The 16,783-nt window shown below is 31.8% G+C and overlaps 1 protein-coding gene across 10 annotated transcripts in view; it reads right to left on the bottom strand.

Annotated features, from left to right (window-relative positions):
* Positions 1-16,783, bottom strand: part of FOXP2 (forkhead box P2) — a 585,514-nt gene that overhangs the window by 511,931 nt on the left and 56,800 nt on the right. For all 10 annotated transcript variants that reach the window (XM_057504682.1, XM_057504685.1, XM_057504683.1 and 7 more), the window contains one exon: positions 9,286-9,430. The gene's annotated coding sequence lies outside the window, so the exon portion shown is untranslated. The remainder of the gene's footprint in view (positions 1-9,285; positions 9,431-16,783) is intronic.

Below are 16,783 nucleotides of genomic sequence, written 5' to 3'. Positions count from 1 at the left end.
TTTATGACATGAATTCTTAGTCTGTGTAAAACAAAAATTATAGCTTTCAGATAGGTTTTGGCATATAAATATCTTATACATTTGCATTCATTTCAATAATGAAACTATTGAGAAACTGCACTTCTGAAACCACCTCAAGTCATGATCTATATAGATTTAAATGCAAACACTATAGTTAGATTTACAATAACAAAAACTGACAAATTCAGTCTCAGATCACTTTTATCATAAGAAGATACTAATAAAAACAGTAATACAATTAAATATTATTTTGAAAGTTCACAACAAAATCACAACTGTCTTTTGCACAAGACTGTTAATAACCAGGTAAGTATAAAGGATTTTGAAAACTTAAAAAGCAGGCAATAATTGAATGTTCAGTTAAAATTTACCTGGACAATTTTACTCTGAAAAATCTACATGGATTTGGAGTTAAAATTTGGTTTGGTAATTCAGAACACATTTGTTAGTGAAAAGAAGACTGTGCTGATGTCCATAATGAAAAGGAGGGAGGGACAGTGACTGAAAGAGGTTCTGTGTGGCAATATACATTTCTCATCTGATAAGAGAAACTAGGGGTTGATTAAGTCAAGACTAATTAAAGATCCTGAGAAAAAGTAGCAATGAACAAAACCGAAATTATTAAAAAATAATGGCAACAAATAAACTAATTAGATTTCTTTCTATGATACAAATGCTGACCCACCTCACTGACAGTGTAAAATTAAAGAATCTAGATTAAAGGTCTTGCTTTAATCATTCTACCAACACTAACTCAGTCTGTTCTTACATCTAATAGACAAGATAAGTATAGTGGTATTATCTACTAAAAACTACAAAATGAGAGCATCATACCATTTTCATAAAACTCAAGAGAACAGAGAAGCAAATTTTGACTCCATTTCACCATTTTGCTTAGGGTCAAGCCTTCAATAAGAATAAATATCACAAACATGTAAATCTAATAATAAAATTATATAAACTTTCCAAACTATCTCAGTATATGATCCCACTGGATGATCGAAAATCAAAATCAAATATACGCAATGATTACATATGCAAGAAAAATTTAGCTCTAGTTAAAGAAAGAAACTGCAAACATTGAAAGAAGTTACATTTAAGTGGATAGTGGGATGAATTGTAATGGACCAGAAGGAGCATTTACAGCAACATAATGATGAGTAATCTAACAGTAAAAACAATAATAATGGGAGCTTTACTTAACACTACATACCAGGAGCTGTGCAGGATGTTTTATCTTTCCCCATTAAACTTCCCCCAAATCCAATGGTATTAATTTTTACATGATGCCTTTTAAAAAGCAACATTTATACTCTGTACTTGATATGCATGATTTATAATAAAACTCAGATTACCACTTCATAGTATAACCTCATTAGAGAGACATTTAGCAGTATAATGCAAAAACAAAGATGTGGTATTCTAAAACTGAGACATTCTACTTCAAATTATAACATTTGCAAAACTTTCAAATATGTGCACAAGAAGATAAGTACTGGTATGTTCACTGTAGTATTGTTTGGAGTAGTAAAAACTGGGAAACAACCTAATTGTTCATCTATTAAAGGTAGGAATTTTTAAATAATCATGCTGTATTCAACCCATGGAATGTTATAGAGCAAAGCAGTTAAAAACTACTTGATTACTAATCACCAAAATGGCAAAAGTGAAAAAAGTCTCAGGGCTGGCAAGATGTGGAGCAACTTGGAGCTCTCAAACATTGATGATGGAAGGGTAAACTGGGATAACCACTTTAGAAGACTGTGTGGCAGTGTCTACTAATGTTGACACTATTACACAGATAACCTAGGATACAGACACTAAGTTGACATGATGATACAGACTAGCATACAGATATATATTCTGCTCCTAGCTATATAGATATGCATAATATGCAAAGGGTATTTACAAAATCTTCAGAGTAGTATTATGCCAAATACTCAGAAACAGGAAAAAACCTAAATGTCACAAAATAAAATGGAAGTAAAAAAACAACAGTATATACATGTAGTGGAATACTAGGTAGCACTCAGGATAGACACTTAACTACACACAGTAGCATGGAGGAAGCACATCTATGCTGTCAGAGGTCAGTATAAGATTTCCCTGGCTGGGACTAGGAAAGGAGTAACTAGAAGGTGGGAAAAGGAGGAGGAGAATTCTAAAGTACCGTAATATACTACATGTTGACCTCCATACCGATTACACAGATATATTTATTCTATGAAAATTCAGCAAGATAAAATGTATGATTTTTACAGTTTTCAATATAAAAGTGTATAAATGTATAATGTATTTCAATAAAAGCTTGCTTTGAAAAATAAAATTAAGAAATCAAAACTGTGTGTGATAGCATGAATATTGTAATTTTGAAAAAAATTTTTCAGAATGGAAAATATGAAAGATTTTAGGTCTTAATACATTTAATGCTTTTTGGATAAACCCAAAATATACTCCATATATAGAAAAAAAAATGGTACACTCTTATTGCAAAAAGAAAATCTAAGTCTTTTAAGATGTACAATAATAAAATCATTAAACATTTGAGTTTAGCAGAAATGAACTTTTGGTCGTATTTGTAGTGAACATATTCCTTCAAACTATTCTTTAATACCTGACCCAAGCAAGGCTACTTTGCTGCTCCAGTACCATATTCCATAGGACTGTACTCAAAATGGAGCACATAAATAATAATGGTTGTATGGTAGAATTGTCAACTCCACAAAACTAGAATACTGATACACCCGCTAAACAGAGCTATTTATTCCAGGAGTACTCAGTCTCTTATTCCAGATACCACTCTGCATCATTAACTTGGAAGTGGACTCAATATGCAACTAATTGGTCCTTCACATAGATTTGGAGGTTACCATCTATCTACTTTATGTTTAACAAGTTTTGTCTTTACCATATTGTCTTAAAATCTAACAAGGTATAGGAAAAACACAAGTTTTAACTAGTTTGCTTTTTCCTTTTAAATAATAATATTTTAATACAAGAGGTCATGCTTTCATGATACTTAGCTCAATGGATTTTATCCTTGTATTTAAGCTTTTGTTTCTTTGTCACAACCCTCTCTTCAGTGTCTGAAAGAAGCCAATTTAGTTAAGATTTGAGGTAGTTACTCAGTAGTCACAAGACACAAATTCAGGTAAGATATTTACACAAGACATATGTGCTACTTTCTTAATAGCTGCTTTTCCTAAAAAGCCTACTTCATTATAAGAGAACATGAAATATCATACCTCATTTTGTTGCATTACAGTTCTGTCAAGATTCAAATCGGTTATGAAGACAGTTGTACAAAGCTGCCCGAAGAAACTGGTGCCTTGCTATTTAGTGAAAACTAAATCACAAATGTCAATTTTTCAGATTAAACTCCTAACTTGCATTTTTTGTCTTGTTAAAACTGACATGTCTCTTTCCAGACATTTAATAAGTTATTTTGTTATCCATATTCCCACACATCTCAAATTAACCAATGCACATCTCTCTGAACTCCAATCAGAATATAGTACTATTTCATTGTCTGAATTATACATTCAAGGGGAAAATAAAACAAAGCTTCTATCATCTGCTGGGAATTTGTAAGTGAAACAAATATTCTTTAGATCTCCCAGGTAGGATAATATGAAAGTACAGAAATACTAAAACACAAAGAAATACTAATTTTGAAATATTTCCATGTGGTGATAGACTCTATTATTTCCTGAACTCCAAAACTACATCCATTCCAGAATTATCTACTTCAAAACTTAACAGAGACTAAATGGCTACATATTGTACATTGCTGTATAGAGATAAAGAGATGACAGAGAGAGAGAGAGGGATGGAGATGGAGAGGGGAGATAAATGGATCTATAGAGAGAGAAAAAGAGAGACACAAAGATAAATATATACATGTATATAAACATGTATCTACATATTTCCTTATTATACACATACTTCTACATACATAAAAGGGACAAGAGAGAAACCATTACCATTTATAAAGTTCCTGCTTTGGGCCATGTCATAAATGTTTGATCATTTCATCTTTACACAGCCCTTTAAGGAAATTATTATTTCTTTTTTATCATGCAAAATTTACAAAAGATCAAATTAGAAAATATGTGGAAGAACAAACATTTGAACCTGGGTCTGTCAAGTGCAAAAATGAGACTCTTTATTCAATGGTTTGCTTAAAATAAGCTATAGATAGATTGTAAGTATTGCTTTGTGTCTCCTTAACATAGAAAAAAAATTTTTTCTGGCACTATGAAGATACATAGTTGGTTTTTGAAAAAAAATCTGATTTTATTCCTAAAATTTCAGTATGGTAAAGGGAAAGTTGCTACAAAGATAATTCTAAAACATGTTTAAAATGCAATTCCTTGGTAATCTGGGTTTTGGCCAAGAGAAATCAAAATCATAGATATTTTACAAATGCCAAGTTTTCAGAGAAACATACATTTTTCTTCCTTTTCTTTCTTTTCCTCTTTCTTCTTTCTCTCAGCATGCTATTGTTTAATTTTCCAAGCAATGAATATAATCTTATTTAACTTGTTGACATTAACAGAAACCAGGAATTTATTATTTGCAAGAATGACATAGAAAATTTCCCCTTTTCTTCAGACTCTGGATAGAGCTAGGTTCAACACACATGTCTGGGGAGCATGCATCTGTTGCTATTGCATTTATTTATTTTTTTTAAGGGACTAGAAACAAGAATATATTTGGTACTTCTTAAACTGACATTTGGAAATTTCTACTCAAAAAAAGAATACAAAGAGAATCTGCGTTTTTCATTTTTTAAAAGAACATAGTAATGTAAAAATTAAATTAAAGTCCAACTTATGTGGAAATATACTTCTGAGGATGATGGACCACAGGAAAAATATTTTAAAATTTAAGGAAAGAAGCTATGAACAACTCAGTAAAGATGAGTGATTAAATACTACAGAATGGTTTTGGCTATACTGTAAATAAGAATCTGTTTTTAAAGTCAAAACTGAAATACCTATCAAAATAAAGACAAGTTTATGCTAGGTAAATAAACTGTCACAAAAAGTACTAAATATATGCAAGTAGAAAGGTCCTCTTCTATGGACATTAGCACTTTTCCCAAATAAAACACACTGCTTATAATATCACAAAATACTGTTTTTAAGATTCTATCTTTTTAACTTTGAATATTCAGTGTAAAGAAATCAAATGTGAAATTATTTCACCTTTTCTCAGAATTCTACTTAACAGAATCATTAAGATTATTTTGAATATTTTTTAAAAATTATGTTAGATGTGCAAAAAAGTACCTAAATGTTTTATTTTTAGAACAGTTTAAGGTTTTACAGGAAAATTGAGCAGAAAGTATAGAGAATTCCCATTATACATCCTCTTCCTTATCCCCAAAAGACAGTTTCCACTATCATTATTTCTTTAACATTAGTGTGGTACATTTGCTACAACTGTTGAAATTGAACCCATATTAAAACACTGTTACTAGCTAAAGTCCAGAGTTCACATTAGGGTTCACTGTGTTGTACAGTTGTATGTTTTGTTTTGTTTTTGGTATCATTAATATACAATCACATGAGCAACACTGTGGTTACTAGATTCCCCCCATTATCAAGTCTCCACCACATAACCCATTACAGTCACTGTCCATCAGCATAGTAAGACAGTTGTACGGGTTTTGACAAATACATAATGCAGTGTATCCATCATTATAGAACCATACAGAACAGTTTCACTACCCTAAAATCCCTCTCTGTTTCACCTATTTATACGTCCCTCTCCCCAAACCCTGGCAAGCACTGCTCTTTTTATTGTCGCCGTAGTTTTGCCTTTTCTAGAATATTATATGTTGGAATCACACAGTATGTAGCCTTTTCGGATGGCTTCATTCACTTAGTAATATTCATTTAAGCTTCCTTTATGTATTTTGGGGTCTTAATAGGTTCTTTTTATCACTGATTGTATGGCTGTATCACAATTTTGTTTATCCATTCACCTATTGAGGACATCCTGGTTGCTTCCAAGTTTTGGCAATTATGAATAAAGCCTCTATAAACAGTCTTGGGCCAAGTTTTGAGTGGGCATAAATTTCCAACACATTTCGGTAACTTACCCAGGAGAGCAATTACTGGATTGATTACATGGCAAGTATTGTATTATATGTATGTTTAGCTTCATAATAAACTTTGAAACTGTTTTCCAAAGTGAATGTATCACTTTGTATTCCCCCCAACAAAGAATCAGAGACTTTGTTACTCCAAATCCTTGACAGCATTTGGTATTTTCGGTGTTTTGGATTTAGCCATTCTAATAGGCATGTAACTGATATGTTAATGTTTTAATTTGTAATTCCCTAGTGAAATAAATATTGAGTGTCTTTTCTTATGCTTACTGTTTATCTTCTTGGTTAGACCTGATCCAAGCTCTCACCCATTTTTATCTGGGTTATGTGTTTTCTTATTATTTACTTCTTTCTATATTTTGGATACAAGTCCTTTATCAGAAATGTGTTTTACAAATAATTTCTTCTAGTTTGTGACTTATTTTTTCATTCTCTTAACAATGTCTTTCTCAGAGTAGAAGTTTTTTCATTTTAATGAAATCCAAATTATTAGTATTTTTTTTTCATGGACTGTGTTTTTGGTGTTTTATATGAAAAGTCACATCCTATCCCAAGGTTACTTAGATTGTTATTTTCAACAGTTTTGTAGTTTTGCATTTTACACTTACCTATATGATCCATTTTGAATTTATTTTTGTAAAAAGAATAAGGCTTGTGTCTGGTTTTCTATGTATGGATGTCCATTTGTTCCAGCACCAATTATGAAAACACAGTTTTTTCTCCAAATTGCCTTTTGTTCCTTTATCAAAGATTAATTGAATTTATTTGTGTGGGTCTATTTCTGGGCTAACTCTGTTTCAATTACCTATTCTTTCATCAATATCATACTGTCATGACTACTAAAGCTTTATAAAATGTCTTAAACCTAGGGAATATCCATTCTCTGACTTTCTCTTTCTTCAACATTGTGTTGGCTATATTGGGTCTTTTTTACTTTTCTATATAAACTTAAGAATCAGTTTATCAAAATTCACGAAACAATTTACTGGGTTTCTTTTTTAAGGATTCTGTTGAATCTGTAAATCAAGTTAGGAAGACTTACACCATAACCATACTGTGTATGTCTATCTATGGATATAAAATATTTCTATATTTATTTAGAAATTCTTTGATTTTCTTTTACTAGAACTTTGTCATTTTCCTAATACTAATTTTGTACATACTTTGTAATATTTACACTTATCTCTCTTCCTTCCCTTCCTTCCTTCCTTTCTTTTTTTTGGCGTTAAGATAATGGTATTGTACTTTTAATTTCAAATCCCAGTTATTTACTGATGATATACAGGAAAGCAACTGACTTCTGTATATTCGTCTTGTTCTCTACAACCTTGCTATAATCATGTATTAGCTCACGAGGTTTTCCTGATTGATTCTCTGGGATTTTCTACATGGACAATCAACAAAAATAGACAATACAAATAGACAGCTGTATTTCTTCTTTGTCATTCTGTATGCCTTTTATTTCTTTTTCTTATCTTACTACCTTGGCTAGAATTTCCAGTATGATGTCAAATAGAAGTGGTAAAAGGGGACATCTTTGCCTTGTTCCTGATCATAGCAGAGAAGAATCTTGTTTCTCACTGGTGGCTTTTCATAATACGTATATCCATGCAACCACCAACCCAGTAAACAAACAAGATGTTGCTGACACATCAGAAGGTCCTGGACCTTCTACCACCTAAGTACAATTTAACCATTATCTCTACTTCTGTTGTAAACACTTCTTGCATCCCTGACATGTAGTCTAATTTTGGGACCTGATATATATAAAATAATACAGTGGTATTCTTTTCATCTGGTTTTTTTTGCTCAACATTATGTTTATGAGATTCAACTGTGTTATTGTTACTATACTTTATCCATTTCCTGCCTATAGAGCAGAGATCAGCAAAATTTTTAGTTAATGACAATTTTTTCCAATCCTTCATCAACCTCAAACCGGTAAGTGTGAGTCCACTACTGATCCATGAAATTTAAATAACTTTTTAAAGTTCCATTACATTTTTCAATAATAAAAATTATAAAGCTGTAATGAAGAACAATTATTTCATGTCAGTGAAAGGAATAATATTAGTCTTTTTCCAAGGTCTTCAATTATAGACTCTAGTTCAATGGTATAAATATTTAGAACTGCGTCTTTTTTATACATGGTTCCTGCTAAATTCAAGGATTCTAATTCAATTATAAATTATAGGTTGTCAGGAAAGGCTACAGTGTTTTACCACTCCATCAGATGTTCCAAACAACAAGATTAAACATGAACTTAGAAATTAAGGAGGTTTCTCACTGCAGACCACTTTGACAACTTTGTTAGATGTTATGTCAATAAGAATATCACATTCACCCATAAAGATTTGTGTTTCAATTCTGCAGATAACAGGGGGAATGTGTGGTATTGTTGTATAACTCTAATAACTATTCATTTTCTACCACATAATTTGGACTTCTTAAAATCAAAATAATAGCCTAACAATGAGTTATTCCACTGAAGAATGAAAAAGTTACCAGTTGTAAGGCAGAAATCAAATTTCTAGCAGTAAAATCATCACATATGAAGTATGTTTCCACAGGTACTTCTGCTGCACCAGGTAACTTTCCAGATAAAAATGGTGATGAGAAGAAACTTCTTCCTAAATAACTTTCCTAAGACAAGTATTACCTTAAATTATCATTTTTTCTATCAATTTCTGAGCAGCAACTGAATTTTGTTTCTATATAATCATTAATACACATATCTTTTTAAATCCTTCCCAACATGACAGGGCATCAGTCTTTCCAGTGCACTGAGATGACAAAATTTATATATTTTTATAGTAGATTATGGATATGAATTCAGATGGCACAACTGCAAATAGTAAATCAAAGAAAGTTACCTTCTTTTCATTAGAATGCTCAAAATTTTTAACAGTTCTCCACCAAAAGATAAAAATTAAAATTAATCAATTTTGCATCAGATATTATGATTGTAAACCATTACCATATATTAGAAAATGTTAATACAAATAGAAATTTAAAATTACCAAAACACCTATATATTTCGTACAGAAAAAAAAATCCAAATAACATTGTTATAACATATTTTTCTATTAATACTTGAACAGCCACAAGAACTGAGGGATGGAAAGTGCAGAGTACAGATGACTTACATTTGGAGGGTTAGACTTTAATTCTCTCTCCCAGGACTGAAGAGTCTTATTCTTTGTGCTTACAATGCTCCTTCCTCCAGGGTATTCTTCTACTTCCAGAATAGATCAGGACAAAGCTTCAGTAGACTTCTATTATTTGTTTGATCTAGAGGGAAATTACACTTTTAATCAATTATTACAAAATACATCAAACTTTTTTCTTACTGTGCTAGGGGTTGGGGGCCTCTCATTTTCTGTTGGATCTGAGGTGAACAGAGAAAATAGGAGTTGCCATGGTTGATTATTATAATAAATAAATCAAGCACTTTAAATTAAAAGAAATGCACATCTATCTCCTTTTTCATTTTTATGGCTAAGCAGCATAGCAAGAAAAATTAATATTCAAAATCCAAATGACTACAGAAGCCTATTCAAATGTATTTTTTAAAAGACTAACATAATTTTGCAAATCTATGAGTTTGAATGGACTGGCAGAGACGATTAGGTATCAAATACTTTTACTCATTCATTTTAACATCTTAGGGCTAAAGAATTACAAGATGATTAGAAAAGTGTAAAGGAAAATCCATTTTTAAAGATTTTAATGGAATAATAAAAAAAGATGATTTTAAGAGCATGAGACAGACCAGAAACAGATAGCAAAGGGTCTGTAGGCAGGGCAAGATATCTGGGCAAGAATTTTAAAGATGATACAAAGGTTGGGAATTGCTATTCAAACAAAGCATGTTGGTCCAATTAAAGTTTATAACATAGATACATTTTAAATCTAGATTCATATTAATTCTTTAATCTGTAAGATGTAAAAATACAGCACATCCTACCTTTACAAGGGAACAAAAAAATGATGCACAATTATTTGACTTTTGGTGGTATGAACATTCATAATTTTAAGAGAACTAATTTTATTCCACAAATTTTATCAAATTGTAAGTTTCTAATAATGGATAAGTTCTGCCTCATTAAAATAAAATATTAAGATAAATGTGTTCAACTTATGCCATGCTCTGGATCCACTCTTGCCTTATCTTAGTCTTTCATTTTGCTTTCCATTAAAGAAAGTTGGACTATGGGATGAGTAGTTGGAGAAAAATTGGAAATAAAATAGATATGTTTGGGTACTCACAAATTTTTAAGACTATAACACTTGTGATCATTATTATTTTAAAACATGAGAGTGGGAATATAGTAAAGAAATGAAGTCAATCAATATCTGTATCAGAATAGCTAAATACAAAAAAAGAAAAAAATACATGTGGCCAGAAGAGTACCTCTTTATGCCATCACTCTGATCACAAATTGATACTTGTGTGATGATTCCCTTGTTTTTAACCTTTGTAAGTGTCATTTGCAATATGACAAGCATTTATCTGACATACTTGACAATTACTTCAAGGTGAAACAAAAACACAAATCTGACTACCAAAAATTAAAGCTATTGAGGGAGAAAACTCACTCAAGGCTAAATTTTAAGATTACAGAAAATGTGTATTCCCTTTTTAAACGATTCAACTAATCTTGGTCTGATTAAAACAGACACCATCAAATTTATCAACATGCACTTTCTATACAAATATTTCCACATAGCTTTTCAAACACAGGTAGTTCTACTTTAGTTTCTAGAACACAGAAATGGTTTTGCTGTATTTTGGATGAGTAAAGATCAGCGCACATTCCTTTAGGGAGGCCTTTTGAACTGACAAAGGATGAATGATTGACATCAGTAACAAATACTTTTTGTTGTCCCAGACTGACATGTCATTTATAGCAATACCTATGCTAATTAATGCCAAACATATCTACCACATGTGTCAGAGAAATATGCCAGACCCTTCAAAGAACACAGCTTGAGTGTGGCTAAAATTACATTATAGATATGGAAATACATCCCTTTGCGAAAAAACCTGACCTCTCTCCCTCTCTCCTCACACACACACACACACACACACACACAGACACACACACGTAGAATATACTTTCTGCGATAGAAAAAACCCACCCAACTGAAACATACAATTAGCTGTACCTTGTCTTTTTCATTGGTAAAAGTATTTTTATGAAAAGCAAACTCTACCTAGCAAAGTTCAAACACACTATCATCTTAACACTAAAAATATAGAAATAATGTACTAAAATGTACTAAAATACTAGTTGGGATCTTCACAAACTAAACTATCATGACATTTCACTACATAACATTGAAGTTTGTTCCCAGATTCTCTCAACTACACTGGTAGATCATTAACAATGGGAACTACATATTAACCACTTCATAACCCCTATTCTCTAGGACAGAATTTAGTATATAATGGGTATCGGGTTTTTCTAAATAGTTCAGTAATCAAAACTATATATAATATTTTTGTCAGAGAATTCAGTATATATAAAGAAATAATTATTAATGTTGGAAACTAAAACCCTTTGTTATTAAATTAGAAAAACTGGTAAAGAACTTACCTCAGTATCTAGTACCTAGCTAGGACTCAATAAACGTGAACTATAATCATATGGATTGCCTAGGATAGATATGGTTCATACTTATTATAATTATTAATAGCTATTCCTCTCCTTTTCAAAAGCGTCACAAGATAACTTTATGTATTCATACAAAGTATCACTCCTTATTATTCCTTTATCATTTGATTATTTTTATCACAAATTGCTGTTTTTTTTTTCTTGTTTTCCATGATGTTGTTACACGTCAAAAATATTTTTGGGAGATTAGAATGAACAGGAATCCATTATTTTAAAATTAATCCATTCATACAGATGGTCAAGGTTTACTAAATCCTCACATCCTTAAAGCTAAACATTTTATCATCAGCATAGGAATCATCTCCTGCCTGATAAATCCAAGTGTGACTTTTAATTATTCTTGGTTTGCTTAACTTCTCAAATTCATTTAGCTTATGTTTTACTCCTTCCTTCTTAAAACTCTCCCTTTGGCTTGCCTGATGCCATTCTTCCTTGATAACTCTCCTACCTCTCACACCTCCTTTCAGTCTCTGCTAATTCCTACTCTTAATGTAACTCAATGTCAGTTCTCTCTACACTTCATTCTGGTCCTCTTTACTTTTTAATCAGCACTTCTTCTCTCATCAACCACCCTTGCTACAGATGATTCCCAAATGTATATAATCAGTATCACACCTCTATCCTGACCTACAGATTTAGAGTTTCTACTAATATACAATCTCCTGTCTCCTATTTCCTCCAGCCTTAACTCCCTCTAATCCAGTCTGGGGTTTTTTGTTTTGTTTTTAACTTTTTGCTTGTTTTCTGAAATGGAAATCTGATAATATTCTTTCCAGACCAAGGAAGCAATCAACAGTTCAGGAGGGAAAGAAGTCCTGCAGAAGACTCAAAAGCAACAGTAGATAATGGGAGAAATCCAAACTCACTAGAATGGTAGGCTTATGTTCCTGGCATGTCATTTATAATTCAAGCATGCCTCACTTATAAAAATTATTGCATGTAGTGGTTAGTTTCAAGTCAAATATTACTGGATAGAATAATATGATAAAACATCAAGTACACCATAGGATCACAAAATAAAATACCTAAAGATAAAACTGTAAAGCAGTTGGTGCAAGATAAAAGAAAGTTGTTGGGTTCTGTGGTAAAGCCTCTAAAGAGGCGATTTTTGACCCTCATCACTATTGCATTTGCTGTGTAGGAATGCAGGCTTAGTTTCACCAAATGTGAATCTTCAATAAAGGTTGGAGAAACATTGGGTGTAGGTGTGTATGTGTGTGACAGAGAAAGAGACAGGGACAATTTTTATGATTTAACAGTGAATTTCATCTTAAAAAAATATCAATAATAATTGCAAGCTCTACAAGGGGCATGAAGCCCCCCTTTTTTACCTCACGGTTAAATTGAAAGGCTACCCTGTGACCTAAAAACCATGTATAACATGGTTACTTAAGGAAAGTGTGGTCTGATTCTGAGCAGCCAATAAAAAAACTTCTGGTATACAATCATTTACATTTTGAGAAATGCTTCCTATTTAATTTTATTACCTAAGCAGTCTGTCAAAGGAATTTTCCATCCCTCTTTGACTCAGCTTCTTAATCTTCATCCTCTAATACCTCTTAAACATCTTTACTTGAAAGTTCAAATTAATAATGGCTTTCGTATCTTCAGAATTTTATCTAACCTTGTTTGTACTCAAGAAAACTAACTTTTCTTAAATATATGCCAAAAAATACTGTATGTCTCTATAAGTCATCTTAAAAAAAACCATGTCTCTTCCACCTCCTCAATGATCATCTTTTTCCCATTCTCCAATGACAGTTTCAAATTCATATCCCTTATATCCACCAAATTACCTTCACACACCTCTCTCATCATTAATCTTTGCAGATACACCAGACTTAATAAAGTTTTCCAAATATGTATTATGTTTTAATAATCCATTAGACTTGCATAGGTGGAGGGGTGAAACACATTAGTACCTAAATTCAATAAATTTGACTTCAAATCATACAAATATTTCTTTGGTGCCTTTTCTTATTAGTGTTATCAGTTAGTATTGTTTAACAAGAAGGGCTCTTCATTATCTATCAAATAAACCAAAATTTATTAGCCTAAAACCTAAGGCCCTTCATCTTAGGATCATATCTGCTTTTACTTTACTTCGTTCCACTAGTCTCTTCTATATTCCAGAATTAAACTGAACATTTCGTGTTTGCCTTTATTAGCTTTTCAGATCTCAATTTGCTCCATCTAGAATACCTCTCTTCTCTCAAATGCTATTTGTTCACATTGTACCATACCTTCCAAGACTCAGTTCAATTACCATCATCTTCATGAAGTACTCCTTTATTTTCTTAGTCAGAAGTAATCAACTCACATAGCATTTTCTCTTCAGCTCTCTGTTGAAAACTGTTCACTTAATCTACCATGTAATAGATTTGCCTACATATCTTATTTTTCACATTTAATTAAAAGCTATTTGAAAATAGAAAATAAATCTTACTCATAGTGTCTTTCTTAACAACCAAGCATTATTATTGAGGAAGTACTGAACCATTTGGCAAGGAACAGTGAGCAAAAGAGAATCAGAACTATGGTGTAACTCAAAGACAGTGAAGTTTAATCCTTCTTAATCTTTTATGTTCATCAAGTCAAGGAAATAATTTTCACATGACTATTTTTTAAGTTCTAAAAAGTCTTGTCAAAAATATATCTAATGGAAGACAACCAACTCATTATTTGACTTACTTCTGTATAAAAACTAAACAATCTATACTTAGTTAAATAAAATGCTTGGTTTTAGTATTTTATTGATATATATCAGATACACAATACTATTTGGTTTCAAGTATACAATACAGTGATTCAATAATTATATACATTATGAAATGTTCACCATGATAAGTGTAGTTACCAACTGTCACCATACAAAGATACATTATTGACAGATTCCCCTTGGTGTACCTTTTATCCCCATGACTTATTTATGATATAATTGGAAGTTTATACTTCTAAAATGCTTGGATTTAAATATCGCTCAAGTTCTGAATCAACATTAAAATTTAGAAACGAATTATAGGTTTTTTGTGAAAATATTGTTATATGACAATTTGTTTTAAATGATATAATAAATCTCTCATGAGGACCACTTAAGTAATTCTCTGTGTCTCATGCAAAGGAGATTCAAAACTAATACCCAACAAATTTGGGGTCACCCAAGGAATTGTTAAGAGCTAGAAAGAGAAGTACAAAATTATAACTCAAATTCTAATTTTCTTAGCAGTAAATTTTAGAAAATGGAATATTTACATTTAAGTGTTTTAAGAGAGGAGAACTTACCTAAATAATCTTTGTATCAAGCATGGTGCCTGATACAAAGTGAGTTGTTAACGAATGACCAGGATCTTCTAAAAGGGAAGACCCTGCACCAATGGTTCACCCTCTCCCTCACCCCGCCACCCACCTCCCACTGTTGGCAGGAGAAATTCGTTGAAGAAAATAATGTATCCAAGATCTTAGAGAGTGTCAGTGGCAGAGATGGGACTCATTCAGTATAACTATCCTGAGTAGTATTTCCTTTTAGAACCGATCTAAACCAAATTTACCTGAAATCTAGTTAACATATAATATACACATATAAATGTTTAATTTCTCTAACTGTATTTCAAAATCACTAATTCCCATTAAATAACATAACCAAAATTAGAAAAATACAAAGATTCTTTTTACATGTTGTCTACAGAGTATACTTCTTAAACCACTTTAAATTTCACATTAAACATATTTCACTTATGCATTATACATGTTTATAACTGCAGAGTCAAATAAGGATATCACACATCCAAAACTAAGAATCTTCCATTCTTAAAAGAGCACTTCCAGTACCAACACCAGTAGACTCACATTTAAAGAAAATATACTCATTTTGTGCATAATTTCTGAGTAGTTGATTGACTACTAGCTTCTTAATGAGATGGAAAAAAATATCAGAGCAAACAGGAAAGGGGGCAAAAAAAACCTACCTTATCTATATTCCTTTGGCAATTGAGTTTGGACAACAGTATTTTCTAAATGCACCCTATTCAGGGCTGGATATATAATTACCTTCAGTTCATAGTCTAGACATTAATGCTTTCATAGTATTTAAGACTCCTTGTAACATGCTTGCAGCTTTAAGTAAGCAAGGCTTACTTAAATCTTGACCAGATAAATTAGCAAAGAATGCAATAAAAGCCGCTATAAAAGAACTTTATCCTACAAACCTTCAAGTTGCTGCTAAATGAGATTTCTTTGAAATGCAGATCAGTTGAACTAGATTAGTGAATTTTAGCTCCTGTCAACATCATAACAAAATACAAATACAATTGTTCACTGGCCTTATCTCCATGCTTCCATCTGCTGCCTTGTTATTTACTTTCCTTGATTTACTATGCAGATCTAAATAAGGCACATCAAGGAGGGCTTACAACACAATGGCTTCTTAAGCTTTACATCAAGGTATTTGAAACTGAAGCCAGGAAAGGGCTGCCATCAAAGACATATCTCTAATGAACTTCCATATCAGAGAAGGTTTGGTATTTAATACTGCTGTGAAAAGAAAGAGCTACAAATCAGAATGCCCTATGAAAGAAAATGCCTACAAATCTTGATGAGATTAGCACCTCTGAGAATTAATATACCAATAAAAATGATGTCTGGTACCTTGAAGAGTTAACTTCCAACCTTTGCAAATATAAAGCACTGTGTCAAGAGCAGGGAAATCATTTGACAAGGTTAAAAGGTCAGGGAAGAATTTTTAATTTTTCCCCCAAAGCTAGAAAATAATATTTTTTATTCCTGCTTATTGTAAATCCATGTCAGAATAAACACATTTCACAATAATTGACACAATTAACAGATTTGTAATATTACTCTCCATGTCATAAGCATTTTGCAGTATTTTTCTAAAAACCTGCAAACAACCTCACAGTAAAATAATGCAATGTAAACTGACAGGATGCAACGTTTTTCAATTCTAGTGCTT

This window comes from Manis pentadactyla, chromosome 7, assembly GCF_030020395.1.
Source record: "Manis pentadactyla isolate mManPen7 chromosome 7, mManPen7.hap1, whole genome shotgun sequence".
Classification (NCBI taxonomy): Eukaryota; Metazoa; Chordata; class Mammalia; order Pholidota; family Manidae; genus Manis; species Manis pentadactyla.
Note: the sequence above shows the minus strand (reverse complement) of the source record. Positions and strands in the feature narration are given on the sequence as shown.